This window comes from Mirounga angustirostris, unplaced genomic scaffold, assembly GCF_029215605.1.
Source record: "Mirounga angustirostris isolate CCGP_5_RB_7025 unplaced genomic scaffold, mMirAng1.0.hap1 SCAF_6, whole genome shotgun sequence".
In the NCBI taxonomy this organism is placed as follows: Eukaryota; Metazoa; Chordata; class Mammalia; order Carnivora; family Phocidae; genus Mirounga; species Mirounga angustirostris.
This window is the reverse complement of record NW_026991714.1, coordinates 127,199,467-127,216,440: the sequence shown is the minus strand read 5'-3', so window position 1 is coordinate 127,216,440 and position 16,974 is coordinate 127,199,467. Positions and strand designations below refer to the sequence as shown.

At 51.8% G+C, this 16,974-nt stretch overlaps 1 protein-coding gene across 2 annotated transcripts in view; it reads right to left on the bottom strand.

Moving 5' to 3' along the window:
• Positions 1–974: 974 nt before the first annotated feature.
• Positions 975–16,974, bottom strand: part of HIF1AN (hypoxia inducible factor 1 subunit alpha inhibitor) — a 78,435-nt gene continuing 62,435 nt past the window's right edge. Inside the window, exon 9 of one of the 2 annotated variants that reach the window (XR_010412551.1) lies at positions 975–1,077. The gene's annotated coding sequence lies outside the window, so the exon portion shown is untranslated. Of the gene's footprint in view, positions 1,078–11,204; positions 11,224–16,974 lie in introns of those variants that run through there. The other variant, XR_010412550.1, reaches the window with a different exon arrangement.

Here is a 16,974-nt window from a genome sequence, read left to right as displayed (position 1 = left end):
GCTTGGGGTCAAGGGACCATAAGCTAGTACCAGTGCCACCTCCCACCTGCTGGGAGACCCTAAGTAAGTCACGTCACTTTTTGAAAAGAATAGCTTTATCAAGATATACTTTACATACCAGGCAATTCATCTATTTGAAGTGTACAAGCCAATGATTTTTTGTTTTGTTTTTCCAGAGAGCCTGAGCCAGCGCGAGGTGGATGGAGGGGCAGAGGGAGAGGGAGAGAACCCTAAGCAGACTCCACACTCAGCACGGGGCTCGATCCCACAACCCTGAGATCATGACCTGAGCCAACATCAAGAGTCAAGACACTTAACCAACTGAGATACCCAGGCGCCCCACAAGTCAATGGTTTTTAGTAGATCTCCAGGGTTGTGCAACCATCACCATAAGACATTTTAGAACATCTGAACCGTCTACCCACCCCCAACCCCATTCTCATTAGCAGTCTCTCTTCTCCCCCAAATACCCCCTGCCCCCAGCCCTAAGCAACTCTTAATCTCTTTTCTTTTTCTGTGTATTTGCTGATTCTGGACGTTTCATAAAAAGGGACTAAAAGAATGCATGGTTTATTGTGATTGTCTTCTTTCACTTAACATAGAGTCTTCAATATCCAACCGTGTTGTAACATGAATCAGTACTTCATTACTTTTCATGGCCAAATAATATCCCATTGTATGGATAGACTACATTTTATTTATATATTCACCAGTTGATGTACATTTGGGTTATTTCCACTTTTTGGCCATTATGAAAAATACCGCTGTGACCATTGTTGTGCAAGTTTCTGTGGGGGCCCATGTTTTCATTTCTCTTGAGTAGAACTTCATCTTGCCAGAGTTTGGTTCTCCCGCCTGTGAAATGAGAGGGAGTTCATTCCATCAGGATCTCACAGGCCCGTCCAGCTGTATTCATTTATGAGGAACATGGTGCTCTCCTCAGGCAACCCGCCCCCCCCCCCACTCACACACACAATTACCAACACAGCCACCAGACACATGACACAGCCACAGGCAGGCACGGGTGTCCCCAAGGCAGCCTCGACTCCTTTAGGGACCTGGTCCTGAGTTTGGGCCCTAGAGGAAAAAAAAAGTAGAAATGGAGTCAGAGAGACTGTGAGAGCTACAGGGAAGATGGTCCTGACTCAGGGAGGGTCCTTGCACGGCCAAGGTGGGGAAGTCTGGCACTGGGGAGGTCAGCCAACAAGATGGGTGAAAAGGCAGGGTGAGACGGTGAGGTTGGTGATGGGCCGTTGAGTCAGGGATGGTCTGAACACCAGGACCCTTGGTCCCACTCCCCGGGCTGTTTCTGCCTTTTTCTTTCCCCACCCAGCCTACCCTTTGTCTCCCTGCTCCTTCTCCCAGGAGGAAACAGGACTCCTCCCCCTCCCCAACAAGCTCAGGAGACAAAAGGGATCCTTTTCCAGGATAATTAAGGTTCAAAGTCAGCAGCTCCTCCCAGGAAACTGATCGGGTTTGCCCTGAGAGAGCCCTTTAGAGCGGGAGGGATGGTGAAGGGAGGGGAGACGGGGACAGTCGTGAGCAGGAGACAAGAAAGTGAACCCGGACACCATTGAGCTGACACTGAATTTTATGACCACGTATTGCCTGTCAGCGAAGTTTGATCTTTAATCCTCCTTTTCAGGAACGGGGTTTATGAAGATGGGGCCTGACTAGCTACAGACCCCAAACACTGTCTCCCCACTCTCACGGAAGGCCTGGGTATGGATGAGTGGAAAACGTCGGAGTGTGTGTGTGGATGTGCGGATGCCCACCGATGTTATGGATGTGGGTTTACGGTGCTGTTGTGTACCAGTGTGTAAGTGTGTGAGTGCGTGTCTGTCCCCAACCCTCTCAGCCCCCACCCCCACCCACGCCCCCTGCAGAAGGCTCGCTGTGCGGCCTCAGCCGAGTTTCTAACCTGGAGTGATCGCTTTCCTGATTTGCCACTTTAGTACTCTTGTTAATGAATTTTTAATCTTCTTAATGACATTAAACACGGAAAGTAATTAAGGAAAACAAGTTTGAAACTGCTGACTTCAACCCTTTATTCACAACTATTTAATGTAGAATTAATTTGATTTTGCCCATTATTCAAATGAATGCACTACCTTCTCCTCGGCCCCAGGCCTGTCCCTTTGCCCCTGCCCCGCATGCCCAGGGACCCCCTGTCTCGTCACCCAGTTATCACTGATCCGAGTGGGTGATGGTTTCTGTGTGACACGTCTGTGCCAGGGGCCTGGGTGTGATGCCTGCGCCAGGCTCCGAGAAGGTCAGGAACGAAGAGAGAGGCCATTCTTCGGTTGGGAGAGAGAGTGGGGAAGGAAGACAGGGGTGGGGCTGAAGAGCTGGAATGGTGCAGACTCCTTTCCATCTCAGATCTCCAACCTAGGCGCTCAATCATCAGCCCTATGTGTTCTACCTCGGGCGCTCAAATGTTTGGCTCTTGGGGACATTCAGCTCCCAGGTAGCTGGTATTAGCATATTTAGATCTGTAGACCTCAAGATAGTCAGGTATCTGGAGGCTCAAATACTGAGGTCCCATGAAGTCCAATTTCAGACCAGTTTTCAAAATTTCATTTTCAGAATTTCAGAGAAAGAAGCTCCTCCCCCTAAGCCCTGAGCCTTGGACCACTATCTGGGTAAGGCTAAAATGAGCAGGTCATAGCAGTTTGAAACTGGTCCTGGGAGCAGAAACTGGCCCCAAGCTGTCAGCCAGTCTGAGCCTGAGTGGGTTTTGGCCTCTGCTTTCCAGAAGAGGTCCTTAGCGGGCCTCCTACCCCTGGATGAGAAGGAAGACAGGGTCTATCTGAGCCTTGGGAGCACTCAGGTCCTGGGCCTCAAAGTCCTCACAGCTGGGGGTGGCTCAGAGAAGGCTGACTCCTGCCCCTCAAAGGCCTCCCTCCTTTACCCTTGGGTCCCAGGTCTCGTTTTGTGTGTGTGTGTGTGTGTGTGTGTGTGTGTTGAACCTGTGTAGTGGTGAGGACAGGAGGGTTGGGGTGGCCACGACCCTAGGAGGCAGCCAAGGGCAGTGGGGGATCTCAGCATGTGGCCTCAGGCAGATGTGACTTCAATCCCGGCTCTGGACCTCCACGTGACTTTGGGCAAGCTCTGACATCTCCTTTCCTCCTCTCCGAAGCAGGGAGACCGACTCTTGGCTCGGGTTGTTATGAAGATTAAGTGGGATGTCACAGTGGCCTTCCCATCAGTTCCTGGCAGTTCCAAGAATGTGCCAGAGAAGGAAAACTGAGGGGTTCTGGGGCTAAGGATCAAAAGAGGGTCTCAGGAAGCCATGGATTTGCCCAGATGCACTGAGGGTGGGGAGGGGAGCTAGCATCAGAGAGCTTCCTCCCTCTTACCCTTTGAACATCCCTGGAAATTTTCCTTGGTCTCATTCCTCTGAGTTATATCGCCAAGAGGGGTTTTCTCTCCTCCTCTCCCTGACCCCTTCCTCTTGCCTCTTCTCTCCAAACAAGCCTCCCCCAAGCCACTTCACTCATCTCAGCTCCTGGGAGCAACCAGCCCTCCCCCCCCTCGCCCCCCATCACTCTGCACTGAGCCATGACTGGGCCTGAGCTGATGCGGGAGTCTCGCACCCCTTCCTCCCATTCCAGGGACTTTATGGCCTGAGACGCCTCCAGCTCGCTCACTTCTCCTCTCTCCCGCGCCTCTCTCCATCATTCTCCATGTTTCTTTCCCCCTCTTTCCTCCCCTGCTGTGGCCTGCCTTGTTCTTGTCTGTCTGTCTCTCCCTATCTGCGTGTCTCCACCTGTCTCGGCTCTCTTTCTTGAGAGACCAGGGATTCTAGAACATTTCCAGCTATAACTGTCCAGGGCACACACTCGGGAAAGGAAAACTGGCAGGGGGGTCCTGGAAGGACCCCCCCCCTTGAGGATGCCCCATTTCCCCTTCTTGTTGACATCCTAAGGAAGGGCCAGGAGGAAGAGGACCTGATCAATTTAGCACACTCGCACCACCCTCCCACCCCTCCTCCCCCACCCCGACCCTCTCACACATACACACCCCCACATGACAGACAAACTTGCACCTCATGCACAGACACAAGTGGGCGCGGGCACAGATACACACGGACGCAGATGCGTGCGCACACACACATACACACGCAGAGATCCCACAGGCGCCCCAAAGCACAGGGCAATGATTAATGTCCCCTCAGAAAAAGAAATTATATCGAATAAATTAAACTACTGTGGCAGCAAATTGAAAAATAAGGATGTAAATGAGGTTTGAATACTTAATATGGAAGACAAGGGGGGGAACAAAAAGGGATCGCTGGGTCCCCTGAGAGGGGAGAAGATGTTCCCTCCTGCTCCCCAGTTCAACTCTGGCTCCTGTCCAGAGACCTCAGAGCTGGGGGCTATGGCAGTACGGGGGCTTCAGGCAGCACAGGAGACCCTCTCTCTAGTGGCCACGGCAGGGAAGGTCCCAGAGCCTCTAGAAGGACTCAGAGACGGAGGATGAGGAAGAGGTGGTGTAACCACCTGGTAGCGTGTCAAAACTCACCCCGACAGGGCCCAATACACAAGCGGATACTTGCTTCCAGGCCCAACACTTGCTCCTCTGCAGGCTCATCCTGGCTTCCCCGGCCTCCACGCACCCCAAGATACCCAAACTCATTTGGTCACATACACTTTGCTCAGCCCTCAGCTCAACCCCAAAGCTGCACACATCCTCAGAACTCACCTGCCTCCTCAGCCCCCCAATATGTCCTAACCCCCATCACACCCTGACCACACCACATTCTTCCTGCCAACACCCCAGTATTCACAGGCACAGTCCTACACACCCCAAACACCCCAAACATACACCCGCACGGTACACACGGGCTCACACACACAAACACAGACTTTCCCTGGAGCACATCGTGACACACCCTGTCACACACACGCACACAATGCTCGGATAGTAGTCCCGTCCCTGGGCCTCGGTGCCCCCAGAAATTGTGGGAAGGAAAGGAGGCAGGTTTGGGAGAGCTTTCCTTTCTCCCTAGGCTTTCAGGGAGTCCTCCCTACACACCACACACACACACACACACACACACACGGGAGCACTTCCAGCCACACACACACACACACACACACGGGAGCACTTCCAGCCACACACGCACACACACACACACACACGGGAGCACTTCCAGCCACACACACACACACACGGGAGCACTTCCAGCCACACACACACACGCACACACGGGAGCACTTCCAGCCACACACACACACACACACACACACGGGAGCACTTCCAGCCACACACACACACACACACACACACGGATAGTAGTCCCGTCCCTGGGCCTCAGTGCCCCCAGAAATTGTGGGAAGGAAAGGAGGCAGGTTTGGAAGAGCTTTCCTTTCTCCCTAGGCTTTCAGGGAGTCCTCCCTACACACACTACACACACACACACACACACACACACGGGAGCACTTCCAGCCACACACACACACACACACACACACACACGGGAGCACTTCCAGCCAGCCTCCATCTTTCGGTTTCTATCGGCCTCCCCCTCTCGTGCTGTCTCAGTTTCCCTCATCTTGCCTGTCAACTGCTTTCTCCCTGCCGCCTTTGTCTCGGACACCCCAATATATCCGTCCCCTCCTTCCCGCCGGTCGCATGGCCCTGGGCCGCCACCCCCCCCCGCCGCCCCCGCGGCACCCCGCCCCTCCCCCTCCTCCGCGGCTCTCGCTGTCTCTCTGTTCATATATATTTAGTATTTATTTACAAGGCTGGGTTTTTTCCCTGGGCGGGAAGCCAGCCGTGCACAGAAATCCTTAAGATGCTATAAAGCTGGTGAGGTATAAAATGGAAAGTGGTTAGTGCGCTGTTTGGAGATATCTCACCGGCGGCCGGGGGCCCGCGCCGCCCAGCCGCGCGCTGTAAATCTCCCGGAGTTTAGCGCGCTTGTTTGGATCCGGCCGCGAGGGCGGGGGCCGGCGGCACCGGGCGCACCCCCCAGCTCCGGGGACCCCTCAGGAGGGGCGGTCACTCCCTCCTGAAATGGAGGTGGGGGGGAGGGGGGCTGGGAAGACGCCTTTTGGGAAACAGAGGCTCCTGGGCTGCGGCGCCTCTTCTGAACTTCGCCTAGTCCCCAAGGGGGCCCGAAAGAAAAGGAGTGAAAACGTAGAGTCCAGAGGGCCCCCATCCGTGCGCGGGGACAGAGACCTTACAATACCCCCACGTGTGAACCCTCCCCAAGTCCCCAAGCGCGGGTGGTCTGGGGAGGGAGCAGGTGAGCCCCCACCAGGAAGAGTGTAGGGCAGGGAGCCAAGCTTCCTCCCAGGGGCACTGGGGGCTCTCACAGGGGTTATTTCACTCCCCGGAGCTGCAGGTGCCTCTCCCTGGTGGGATCATAATAGCTCCTACTCTAAGGGCTGAAGGGCAGATTAAATGAATCAGTGCAGGTGAAGAATTTAGCACAGTGCCTGGTACATAGTAGATGCTCAATGAGTGCTGACTCTGTGATTTGTGCCAATCTGCCCGGCACTTTGTTCATCCATGTGTTTAGTTAGTTGCTCATTTACTCGTATATTTTGTCAGCTATTCCTGGCATCCATCCAACTCATCCATTCAGCAGCTTTAAGCTGTGTGGTTCTAGACTCTGTAGTGGAGAATTCTGCAGAAGGCAACAGACCTCCCAGGGGAGCTCCAGTCCGGAGGGGGCGCTAAGATCTAAACCAAGAGGGTAAAAGAGCCACTTCTGGATTAAGTAGAATTTCAGCTCAGCTTGCAGGAAAGGGCTTACCCCACCCATCAGCATGACATCCCTGTCCACAGTCAGCTGTCACCGGGGGAGACCTTTAACTTCTTGTGGACTGGAAGTTAAAGGAGTGAAGGAGCAACTAGACTGTGAACCCCCAGAGGGCAGGCCTCATCCCCCACCCATCTCGGCCCCCCAACCCCAGCAGAGCCTGGAGCCAGCTCTAAGGAGCTGTCTGTCAGTAAGTGCCCTTTGATTGATGAGTTGGGAAGGCTGAGCTCTGCCACACTCCCTCTCGCTCTGGAGGGATGACACACCTGTCATACAGCCTGCACACGCATGTCCCAGCTCACCTGGACACATGTCAGGAGGGCCGGGAGTAATGACAGGGAATTCTTAGGTGGTCACTGCCCAGAACTGTAGGCCCAGAGGAGCCAGGTCTGTGTCACATAGCCGTGTCCAAGTCGGTGTTTCTGTATTGGTTTGTTCGTTCATTCATTCGTTCATTCATTTATTCGGCAAGTGGTAAACAGGGAGTCTCCTGGGCCAGGGGCTGAGGACGACTCAAATGAACATGACTTAGTCCTGGCTCTCAAGAGGTTATAGGCCAGGGCAGCTGTAGGGCCGACATACTAGAAATGACAGGATCAAGAAAATTATGCCAGGAGCCAGGAGAGCTGTAGAGAGCACTAGAAGGTTCCCAGGGCAGAGAGACCACTGCTGCTGCTGCTGGTGAATGATGATGATGATGATGATAACGACAACAACAGAAGCTAGCAGGCACCTTGCTAAGCATTTTCAGGAAGTAGTCAGGAGACAACTTGACTTGCACCAGGTCTGGCAGGAGATTAAGATCTTGACGGGCAGAGACGAGCCAGGCGTGGGGCAGTGGTGCCATTTCAGAAGGACAGCATCGCAGGCAGAAGAGCATGAACCAGTGCACGGATGTGGGAAGTTACTAGGTGGGGAGTGTGCAGGGGAACCACCCAGAGCCCAATTTGGCTGGTAAGTATGGGCATGAAGGAGAGTACTGCGAAGTCTTGGAGAGATGGTTAGGAAGGGGCCAGATCACAAAGGGCCATGAATATCAGAGTCAGGACTTTGTACTTTATTTAGTAGGCAATGGGGAACTGTTGAGGGTTTTTGAGCAGGGGAGTGACATGATCAGAGCTGTGCTTTAGGAAAATGAATCTGGCAGCAGCGTGTAGAACAACCGGAGACATGGAACTTAGAGAGACCTGCTGGGAGGAAGACGCCACGACTGGTGACTGGGGCATGGCTGGCGCTGCACAGGGTTTGTGGGGTGAAATGAAGAGACCTGGGGCAGCTGTGATAAGGGCCTTCCCGGGGACAGTGGTGATAGTGAGGCAAAGATGGGTGCCAAAGAAATCAGGAAGCGTCTCTGAACTGGTACACTGACTGAAGGTAGAGATGAGGACAGGGGAAGGGCTGGAGACCCCAAGGTCTCTGTGAGGGTGAATGGGTGGGTGACACGGCTCTTGACAAAGCAGGGACTCACATGTTGTTGCTGGCTTCAGGAGAGACATGCGATTCTGCTTGTCCAGTATTAGCCTTGCACTGCTGGTGTTGTGGGCTTGGATCTCAAGAGAAGCTTGGAATTAGAGATTAATGCTTCCATTACCTGCAGGGAGGTGATGGCTCAAAGTTCCCGAGTGGTTGAGACCTCCTGAGAGACTGGAGAAAACAGTGGAGAGCTGGAGTTGAAGCTTTGTGCTGTGGCTACATTTAGGGGAGAGTGTAGGGGAAAAAAGAGACAGAGAAGGAGGGCTAGAGACACTGTGGGGGCGGTGGGGGGAGTACAGTGGGCAAGGCAGCCAAGAGATGTGTGTTTTCCCTGAGTGACCAGTATTCCAAGGCTTCCATGGGATGGCGCCTGAGAATCACAAGTGGGGTTTGGTGATCAGGAGGTTGAAAGGAAGGTCAGGAGTAACCTTGTGGGGGAGAAGTGAGGCTAGAAGGTGCTCCTGGGAGCAGGGGCTACTCCAGTGCATAGCACGCAGGGATACTCCATCACCTGCCCACTGCTCAGACCAAGTCCCCAGACTTGAGGTTTCCCCAGGGGCCCTCCTGTCCCTCTTCTGGATGGAGCAAACAAAAGTGGGAAACAATGGGGTGGGAAAGTGGGAGCTGATGAGACCAACTGCTCTCTGACTTGGGATTCCTGAGACCCTCAGATCTCAGCATACTCGGGCTTATTAGGTTCATGCTGATTATTTGGCTACAAACCACACAGCCGTGCTCTTCTTTTTGAGGTAGGTGGCACCCTTGTCTGGTCATCCCCTCGACAGGTTTGACCATCCCCTTCCTTAGCACTGGAGCTCACTCTGTTCCGCAGCTGGCTCCCTCTATCTTGGGCCTTGCTCTAGCCCCTGGGCTGGTGATGCCCAGGTCCCTCAGCATCCCCAGAACTGTTTAGGAACTAGAGGGGACAGGACCCAGAACCTCATTTCCCATTTAGGAGGAGCAAGGCATAGGCGGTAGTGCGGGCCCCCACCCTCCCGGAGGGGACCCGTAGTCCTAAATGCCCCCGCGCCTTCTCCATATTGTGGGAAAAGCTGCTGCATCCATCACTGTCAGGCACCGAGTTTGAATAAATTTGAATGCACTGAGCCGTGGGCTGCAGTTTCTATAATATCACTTTCCAGTTTGAATATTTCACTTACTTTTTTTTTTTGAATTTCTTTTTATCCAACAGTTTCTCCTCCTTTTCATCTACCCCCGCTGCAGTCAAGCTCTGGATGTAGAGAGGACAGTGCCTTGAGGGTGTCTGAGATGGGAAGAGACCAGGCCTTTGGCAGCTTTGGCATCTCTGTCCTCCCACCTACCACCCCCACCCAGAACATGTGCTCCCTGGGCCGGGAGCTCCATCTCCGCACTGTTTGTGTAGATGGGGAAACAGCACTCGGAGAATGAGCCACCCTCAAACTCCCACCCTTCTATATGGGCAGACCAAGTGTACCAGGTTCCTGCTTCTTTACAGGGGCCTGAACCCCTCACCTACGGACGCTCATTATATGTACGTGTGCACACGTGCATGCACACGTGTGCCTGAGCGTACACACACACACACACCCCTTCTGATATAGTAACTTGTACCTAAATGTTAATGGCAGATTGCAATTTCCCACTAGGAAGCTAGCTCCTAGGTCCCTCCGGCCACTGTCCTGCCTTCCCCTATAAATGAGGACCCCCGGCTATGGATTCCCTCTCCATCTCCCTGTATTTCTTCACTCTCCATCAGCGTGGTATCAATACAGCCATGCCTTCTGGACAGTGGCTGCCGGGAGGGCGAAAAGACTAGCATCCTGCCAATGCACTCCAGAGAACCACCCCTGGTCCCTGGCCACAAGCCCCACGATTTGCTAGACTATGGTTAGTGCCATCCCTACTCCTGGCCCAGAGCTCAGGGACCAGGGAGAACTGAGGTGCACGCAGGGAAAGAGAGCATCCTGGAACAAAATGACTCAGGACTGCATTTGAGGATGGGTCCAGGTAGGGATGGGGAGGTGAGCAGGTTGAGAAGGGTTCTGGGGACCCTCTGAGTCTGCATCTTCCTATAGTGGCATCTGGTCACACTGTCCTTTGGACCATACATAAGGTACCCCCGCTACATAGATAATCTCGAGAGGGCAGTGACCATTCAGGAGGCTCGGTCGGTGATACTGACATCGATGAGGACATTCTGCTTTATGGGGCACACTAATTGGCTCGAGGGCCACTGAGTGCCCCAACCATCTAAAAAGGACCCACGTTGACCATATGTGGATCCCTGCACCTCCAAGGAGTCATTCAGGTCATCTCCCAAGGAGACATTATTCATAGAGCACATGCTCCTCGTCCTTGCCAGAAATGGCACTTCCTTTGGCTACTAATCTTCCCCCAACAATACCCACAACTGCCACATGGTAGGTATGTATGGCGGGGGGGGGGGGGGGGGGGTGTGTGTGTGAGGGGAAACAGGAAGCAGAAAGCTTCAGTGAATCTGTGACTTTTGGAGGTGATGCTGCAGCTCTCCACTCTGTGCCTGGTCCTGTGCGCTCATAGTTAGTGGACAAGGCAGGAGACAGGGAAGAAATGGTCAGATTTGGGGAGCTCAAGATGTGATTGGGGAGGTGAAATTGTCATTAAGAGTTAATATTTATTTCTACTTTACATTGTGCTATGGTCAAAAGGGTTTTGAGCTGATTTAGGACACACACACACACACACACACGCAGGGATCAAAACAGTTTACAAAGAGAGGACAATTGGAAATCATTTAAAGGCAGGAGAAAGATAAATGGTTGGAGGCTTTGGTCAGAGGAGTGTCTGCAGTTAGCATGGCCATCGCAGGATGGGAGCCTATGCTATAATTGTCCACCTCTCAAGGGGCTCACCTGTGTGGGTTCAGGTAGTCAGGGAAGGCTTTCTGGAGGAGGCGGAACCAGTCCGGGGACTTGACAGATGGCAAAACAAACTGGAGTGGTATTCCAGCGGCAGGACTGGAGTAAGGAAAGTCAGAGAAAAGGAGCTGAACGTGTGGCAAATGCTGGGTCAGGGAGGGGTTGGCAATGGGAACAGTGAGTTTGAGGAACAGTGAGTAGGTGGCAGAGATACAATACATCCAGGGACAGTAAAGAGATGAGAGTCCCTGTGGGCCATTGACAGAGAGGAGGTGGAGTGGTCAGTGTGCTGGGAACACTTAGGAGGTGCCCCAGACCAGCTTGGCCTCACCCCAGTATTTCCTAATTCTAATACAGGCCCCTCAGCACCCTCTTCCTGCAGCCCCTCTTCCCCTCCTGCCCCCCATGAGCTCAAACTCAGCACCCAGCAAAGACAGCCCTCACCAGGGGAGGGTTAGCAATACCAAACAGCACCCCCAAGAAGGATGCACATATCCCTACGAGGGGCAGAAGCCTCCCCTCCCCTCCCCCAGTGTGGCCCGGCTGGCCCTGTGGCGGGAGGGGTGCGGTGTGAAGGGAGAGGCTCTCCTGCCGCACCATGACAGATGATTGACTCGAAACAATATCTAAGGCGATCAGGATAAAGTGCTGGCCATTTCAAGGCTCAGCAGAATTCAGATTCTAATTAGACTTCTCACCACATTCCAAATAAAAATGGTTCCCCTGGTATCCTCTTTGCCTATCAGGTGTCTCTCCCTGATCGCTGGAACAAAACGCATAAAGAAAGTGATTAAAGCCATAACAAAGGCATAAAATTGGAATTATTGCTGCCACCACATCTGGGAGCATGGAGTGTCACCACACCGCCCCCTCCTCCCCAAACCTGCACACACACAGAAATGCTGTCCCACCCCAGCTCCTGGCTGGGCACCCTGCAATGACAGCCATCAGATGGCTGAAGAGGTAGGGGGATGAGGGTTCATGGGGAGGGATGGGATTGGGTGGGGGGCAGGAGGTCCAAGGAGCCAGGGTTTGGAGATCAGGAGGCAAGCAAAGTGGGCAAATGAGGGGCTCCAGGCCTGGGGAGCAAGGGGTGAGTGGTCTAGGGAGTGAGGGTTGGACAGACAATGGTCACTGTTTCTACTGTCTAAATATTTGCCAGTGGGCTCGGTCCTCGGGGCTCTTGCCTTGATGACCTCACCACCCCCAGGACATACACGCTTGTCTGCACACACATGTAATCAGGGCTTACAACATGCTCTAAATTGTTTCATGCGCTCCACGTGGTGTCCAGCTCTGTTGGGAGACACACAAGTCCCCCCATGACCCACTGCCCAGGCCACTGGACCCAGTGCTGATTTTCAGTTCCCTTTCCCTGCCTGCTTCCAACAGGGGGCACCCACTTATGGAGACTACTAGGTCCCCATCGGTCCCCAGCATGTGTGTGCACAGCCAGCACACAATCCAGAGACCCCAGTCCCCTGTACTGCACATTTGCACACATGCACACACACACACACACGTGTACCATGCCTATAACAATACCCTCACACAGTGCTCCATGTGCTGGGAATATAGCAAAGGCCCCCCCAACTCAGTGGGGCCCCAGCCTCTCTAGCTCTTCTGCCTCCCCTACTGCCGCCCCCGCCTGCCCCTCACAGCTAGCCTGGTACCTGGTACGGGGCAGCCTTGTTCCCTGCGTGGGCTGGGTAGGCAGGCGGGAGGTCCAGAGGAGGGTGAGGGAGTGGGAGCGGGGCTCTGAGCGGGGACGATATAAAATTAAAAGGTAAAAAGCAGGAACGCAAATGGAGGGTGCTTTCAGCTTTCACATTATTAATGACTCTTCAAAAAATCGGCGAGTTTTCCAATCTTCTCTGAGAAGCGCTTGAAGGAGCTCACAGATGAAACTGACCTTCAAAATGTTCTTTGGTCTTTAGTTAAGAAATTCGCTCGCCATTATGGCATCATTAGGGAAACAAGGATAAAATTACTCCATGGTTAATGACCTATAGTATCTCCCCACCAAAATTTGTTTCAGATCTAATAAAACTGTGCTTAACACACTCGGATGAGTTATGAGGACTGTTCTGCAGGGTATTAAAATGTGGAAAATAGATTTTCCGAAGCTGGGGGGACTGGACTTTTTGAATCAGATAGCAGAATGGAATTTTCTGGGCAATAAATTCTTCCATGTCTCAATTTCATCTCGCGCTCTCTCTCTCCTGCCTGCCTCTGCCCCTCTCTCTCTCCCTCACTCTCTCTCTCCCCCACTCTCTCTCTCTCTGTCTCCCTCTCTCTGTCTTTCATCTCTTCCTAAAATACTGAAGCAACACAGAAACGTTTCAAACTTGAAGGCTACAGAAACTTTGAGAATGCAGAGTGACCAAGGCTGTCCGTGTGGGGCAGCGGGAGCCCACATGTGTATGCACACACGTTTGGGGCTCCTGTCTGCCGCACGAGGGTGGTAGCGACACCCCCCACCACCTCACTCAGTGCCCCTACACACACCCAAGGTGGGACTGACACCCTCCATTTCTCTCTCGCCAGCCGAGCTGCCAGATCTCACCCTCTGTGCCCAAACCACAGGGCACACCCATGCTCCCAACCCTTCCTAGCATCCCCCCACCCGGGGCCACCATACACACCAACGCCAGGGGTCAGCCTATGAGAACACACCTGCCCTGCCCACCCCAAACTTCTCGGTGATGGGAAGGGGCTTGCATTGGCCTCGTGAAGGGTCAAAGCTGCCCTTTTTTGTACACGTGTGTGCAATCAGCACATGCTAGCCCTCTTCATGGGGCACACCCAGATGCCCCAGCCAGGCAGGCTGGAGGCTGGAGGCTGAGACCCGAGCCCCAGCCCAAGCACTGGCCGAAGGTTTTCGGGGGCTGGGTACTGCCGCGGAGAGAGGTGGCTGGCGAGGTAATGGCATTTTGCTCTCTTTAAACTTTAATCTTTCCTATTAATTCCCTGCAACTGGAGAATGTGTGAGAGTTAATGTTCCGTGAACGTGTTTCGCACTCGGCAGTCTCTTCGAGCTAATTACCTTCAGGTGCTAAATGGAGGGAAATTGCAATCCATTTGGATGTGAAAAAATTTCGCCTTCCCGTCCCCTGTGAGACATCCTTTTTCCTGAGTGCTGCAGAAAGAATGCTCTCTGGGTGGGAGTTTTTTTCCTAATGTTTTTTTTCTTCGGCCCTCTCCCCCGCCCCCTTTCTCCAAGAGTCTGAGTTTTGCAGGACGGTGGTGGTTGGAGACTGGAGGAGGCCTGGGCCTCGGCACAAGGTCCAAGTCTGGGGTGGAGGCCAGGTGGGGAGGGACTTACAAGCAGGGGAGATGCCCAGGCTGAGAAACTGGCCCCTGCCCCTTGGAGGCCTTGGAGTGGAAGTGTATTTACACGCTTAATAACACGCTTATTACCAGTGTTTCTCAGCTGCTAGGTTTTGAATACAGATATAATAGAATTTTACAAGCCACATAAAAGCTGTCCTTCTGGACCTGAACTGGGGTGTCTGGTAGGGCGGAGGACAGGGAAGAGCGAATGGAGATAAGGAGGGAGCTCGAGGAGGGAGAGAATGTAAATGGGTCAGAGAACTGGACAGAGAAAAGGGGGAACAGTGTGGGAAGGAGAGGGGCCTCCAGATGGGCCGTGTGAGGGCCAATGGGGAGAGATGGATGGGACCTTTGTCTCCATCCCAGAGAACTGGCATCAACGACAAAAGCATGAAGGCCAGGAAGGTCTGCTCTTGAAGCCTCTTAGGTCTCAGCGGAGAACACGCACCTTAATGACACACCCATCCCTCCAGCCCCATTCTGATCTCTGATCTCAGACATCAACCTCATCCAAGCCTCACCAAGAAAGACAGCTAATTTCACCTCCTCCCTCTACCCTGGATCCAACCTACTAGACTTTGCAAACCTCATTCCTTAACCTAGGTTGGAGCAGGGAGCTGCTCCAACCTAGGTTATATTTTGCTTCCACCCAAGAGGAACTGGTTTGATTTAAAACACACAAGACAGAGCTTTCCACACCCCCCCACGCCCCCCCCCCCCCCCCCCCCCGCTCCAAGTGAGCAGCGCTCCACTTGAAAGAGGATTGCCCTGGGCTTGACCTTCCACTGGGAATTCCCTCTCAGACCTCACCTGTATTCTACCTGTGAGCCTTCTTGGGGAGAATATATTGAGAATATCGGAGTGGCTTGGGTTTACTTCTTTGTTAAAAGTTTATTCTGAAGAGTTTCAAATATATTTTTTGAAAATCCATATACCTATATATCAATATACCTATCAACTGGTTTCAACAACTATCAACATATAGCTGATCTTATTTCTTCTGTCTGCCAGGACTATTTGGCTACAGACATCAAATCAGTTCACCCATAAATATTTTAATATGCATTTCTAAAAGCTATGGACTCTTTTAACATTACCCCAATAGCATCATCTCACTTAAATAAAAAATTAACTATAATTTCTTACTCTCATCAGGTATCTATTCCTTATTCAAATTTCCCTGAATTGGTTTCTAATCCAGGTCCACACACTGTATGTGGTCAATGTGGCTCTTAAGCTTCTTCTTTTTTTTTTTTTTGAAGATTTTATTTATTTATTTGACAGAGAGATGACACTTCATCCTGAAATACTTCCGCAGTTATCTTTTAAGAACAAGGACATTCGTCTGCACTGAACAGTGTGATGATCACTTTCAGGAGATTTTAACCTTTGCCTCATATATGAGTTCATATTCAAAACCCTTCAATTGTCCCAATAATGTTCTTTATAACTGCCCCTCCCTCACCCCAATCCAAGATCTTTCATTGTGTTTATTTTTGTCTTTTTAATCTCCTTTATTCTGTAATAGTTCTCCAACTTCTTTTTTTGGGGGGGGGGTGTCTTTCATGAGTTTTGGAAAATCCAGGCAGAAGAATGTCCCTCAATTTGGATTTGTCTGATTGTTTCCTCATGATTAAATTCAGGCTAAACATTTTGGGCAAGGTGATGTTTCCTTCTCAGTGCATCTTATCAGGAGCCATAGGATATCAGTTTCTCTCATTATTGGTGATGATAAGTTTGATCATTTTTAAGGTAGCATCATCCAAATTTCTCCATTGTAAAGGTGCCCTTTGCCCTAAGTACTAGGTTATGATGGGGGCAGAGGTGGGATTTGAGACTGTGTGAATATCTTGTCCTCTAAATATCTTTTATACAGGGAATTTAGGATCCGTTGATGATCTTACCTGAATCAGTTGTAACTATAGTGGTTATAAGATGGTGAATTTTCTAATTCTACAATTCCTTCTACCTGTATTAGTTGGCACTCTTCTCTAGTGGCATTTATTTTTAATAAAGGAAGCTGTTATCATTTAGGAGGTCTTGATAAGAATGGGGAAGTTGTGCTAGTCAAGACCAGCTATCTTTGGAGATACCGTGCCTTCAGAAGCAGTTGTAGGTATACCTGTGGCCCCAGGCACATCTTCCCACATGACTAGGTATCCTTCTGGTCTAGAAGGGACCCCACTCCATACAAACAGATACAACCATGGTTTCCTGGAAAACTGCCTGCAGGATTAGATATATCAATGGTCTCTAAGAATACCACCCACAGGAACAGGTAAACCCATGGTACATGTAGAATACAAGATCATGTACACCAAACGTCTACAAAGAATACCACTCCACAGGATCAAGTTTAGCCAATGTCTTCAGAGAACCCCACCATTTGGATAGAGCTCCACATTGCACAATGACTCATTTTATGGTTTCTTTCCCTGATTCCCTGCTTAGTTCTTTCAACACATTTTTAATCCTGGAGTAGTTTACTCGTTGCTTGGCTCAGTGCTATTAAATAGG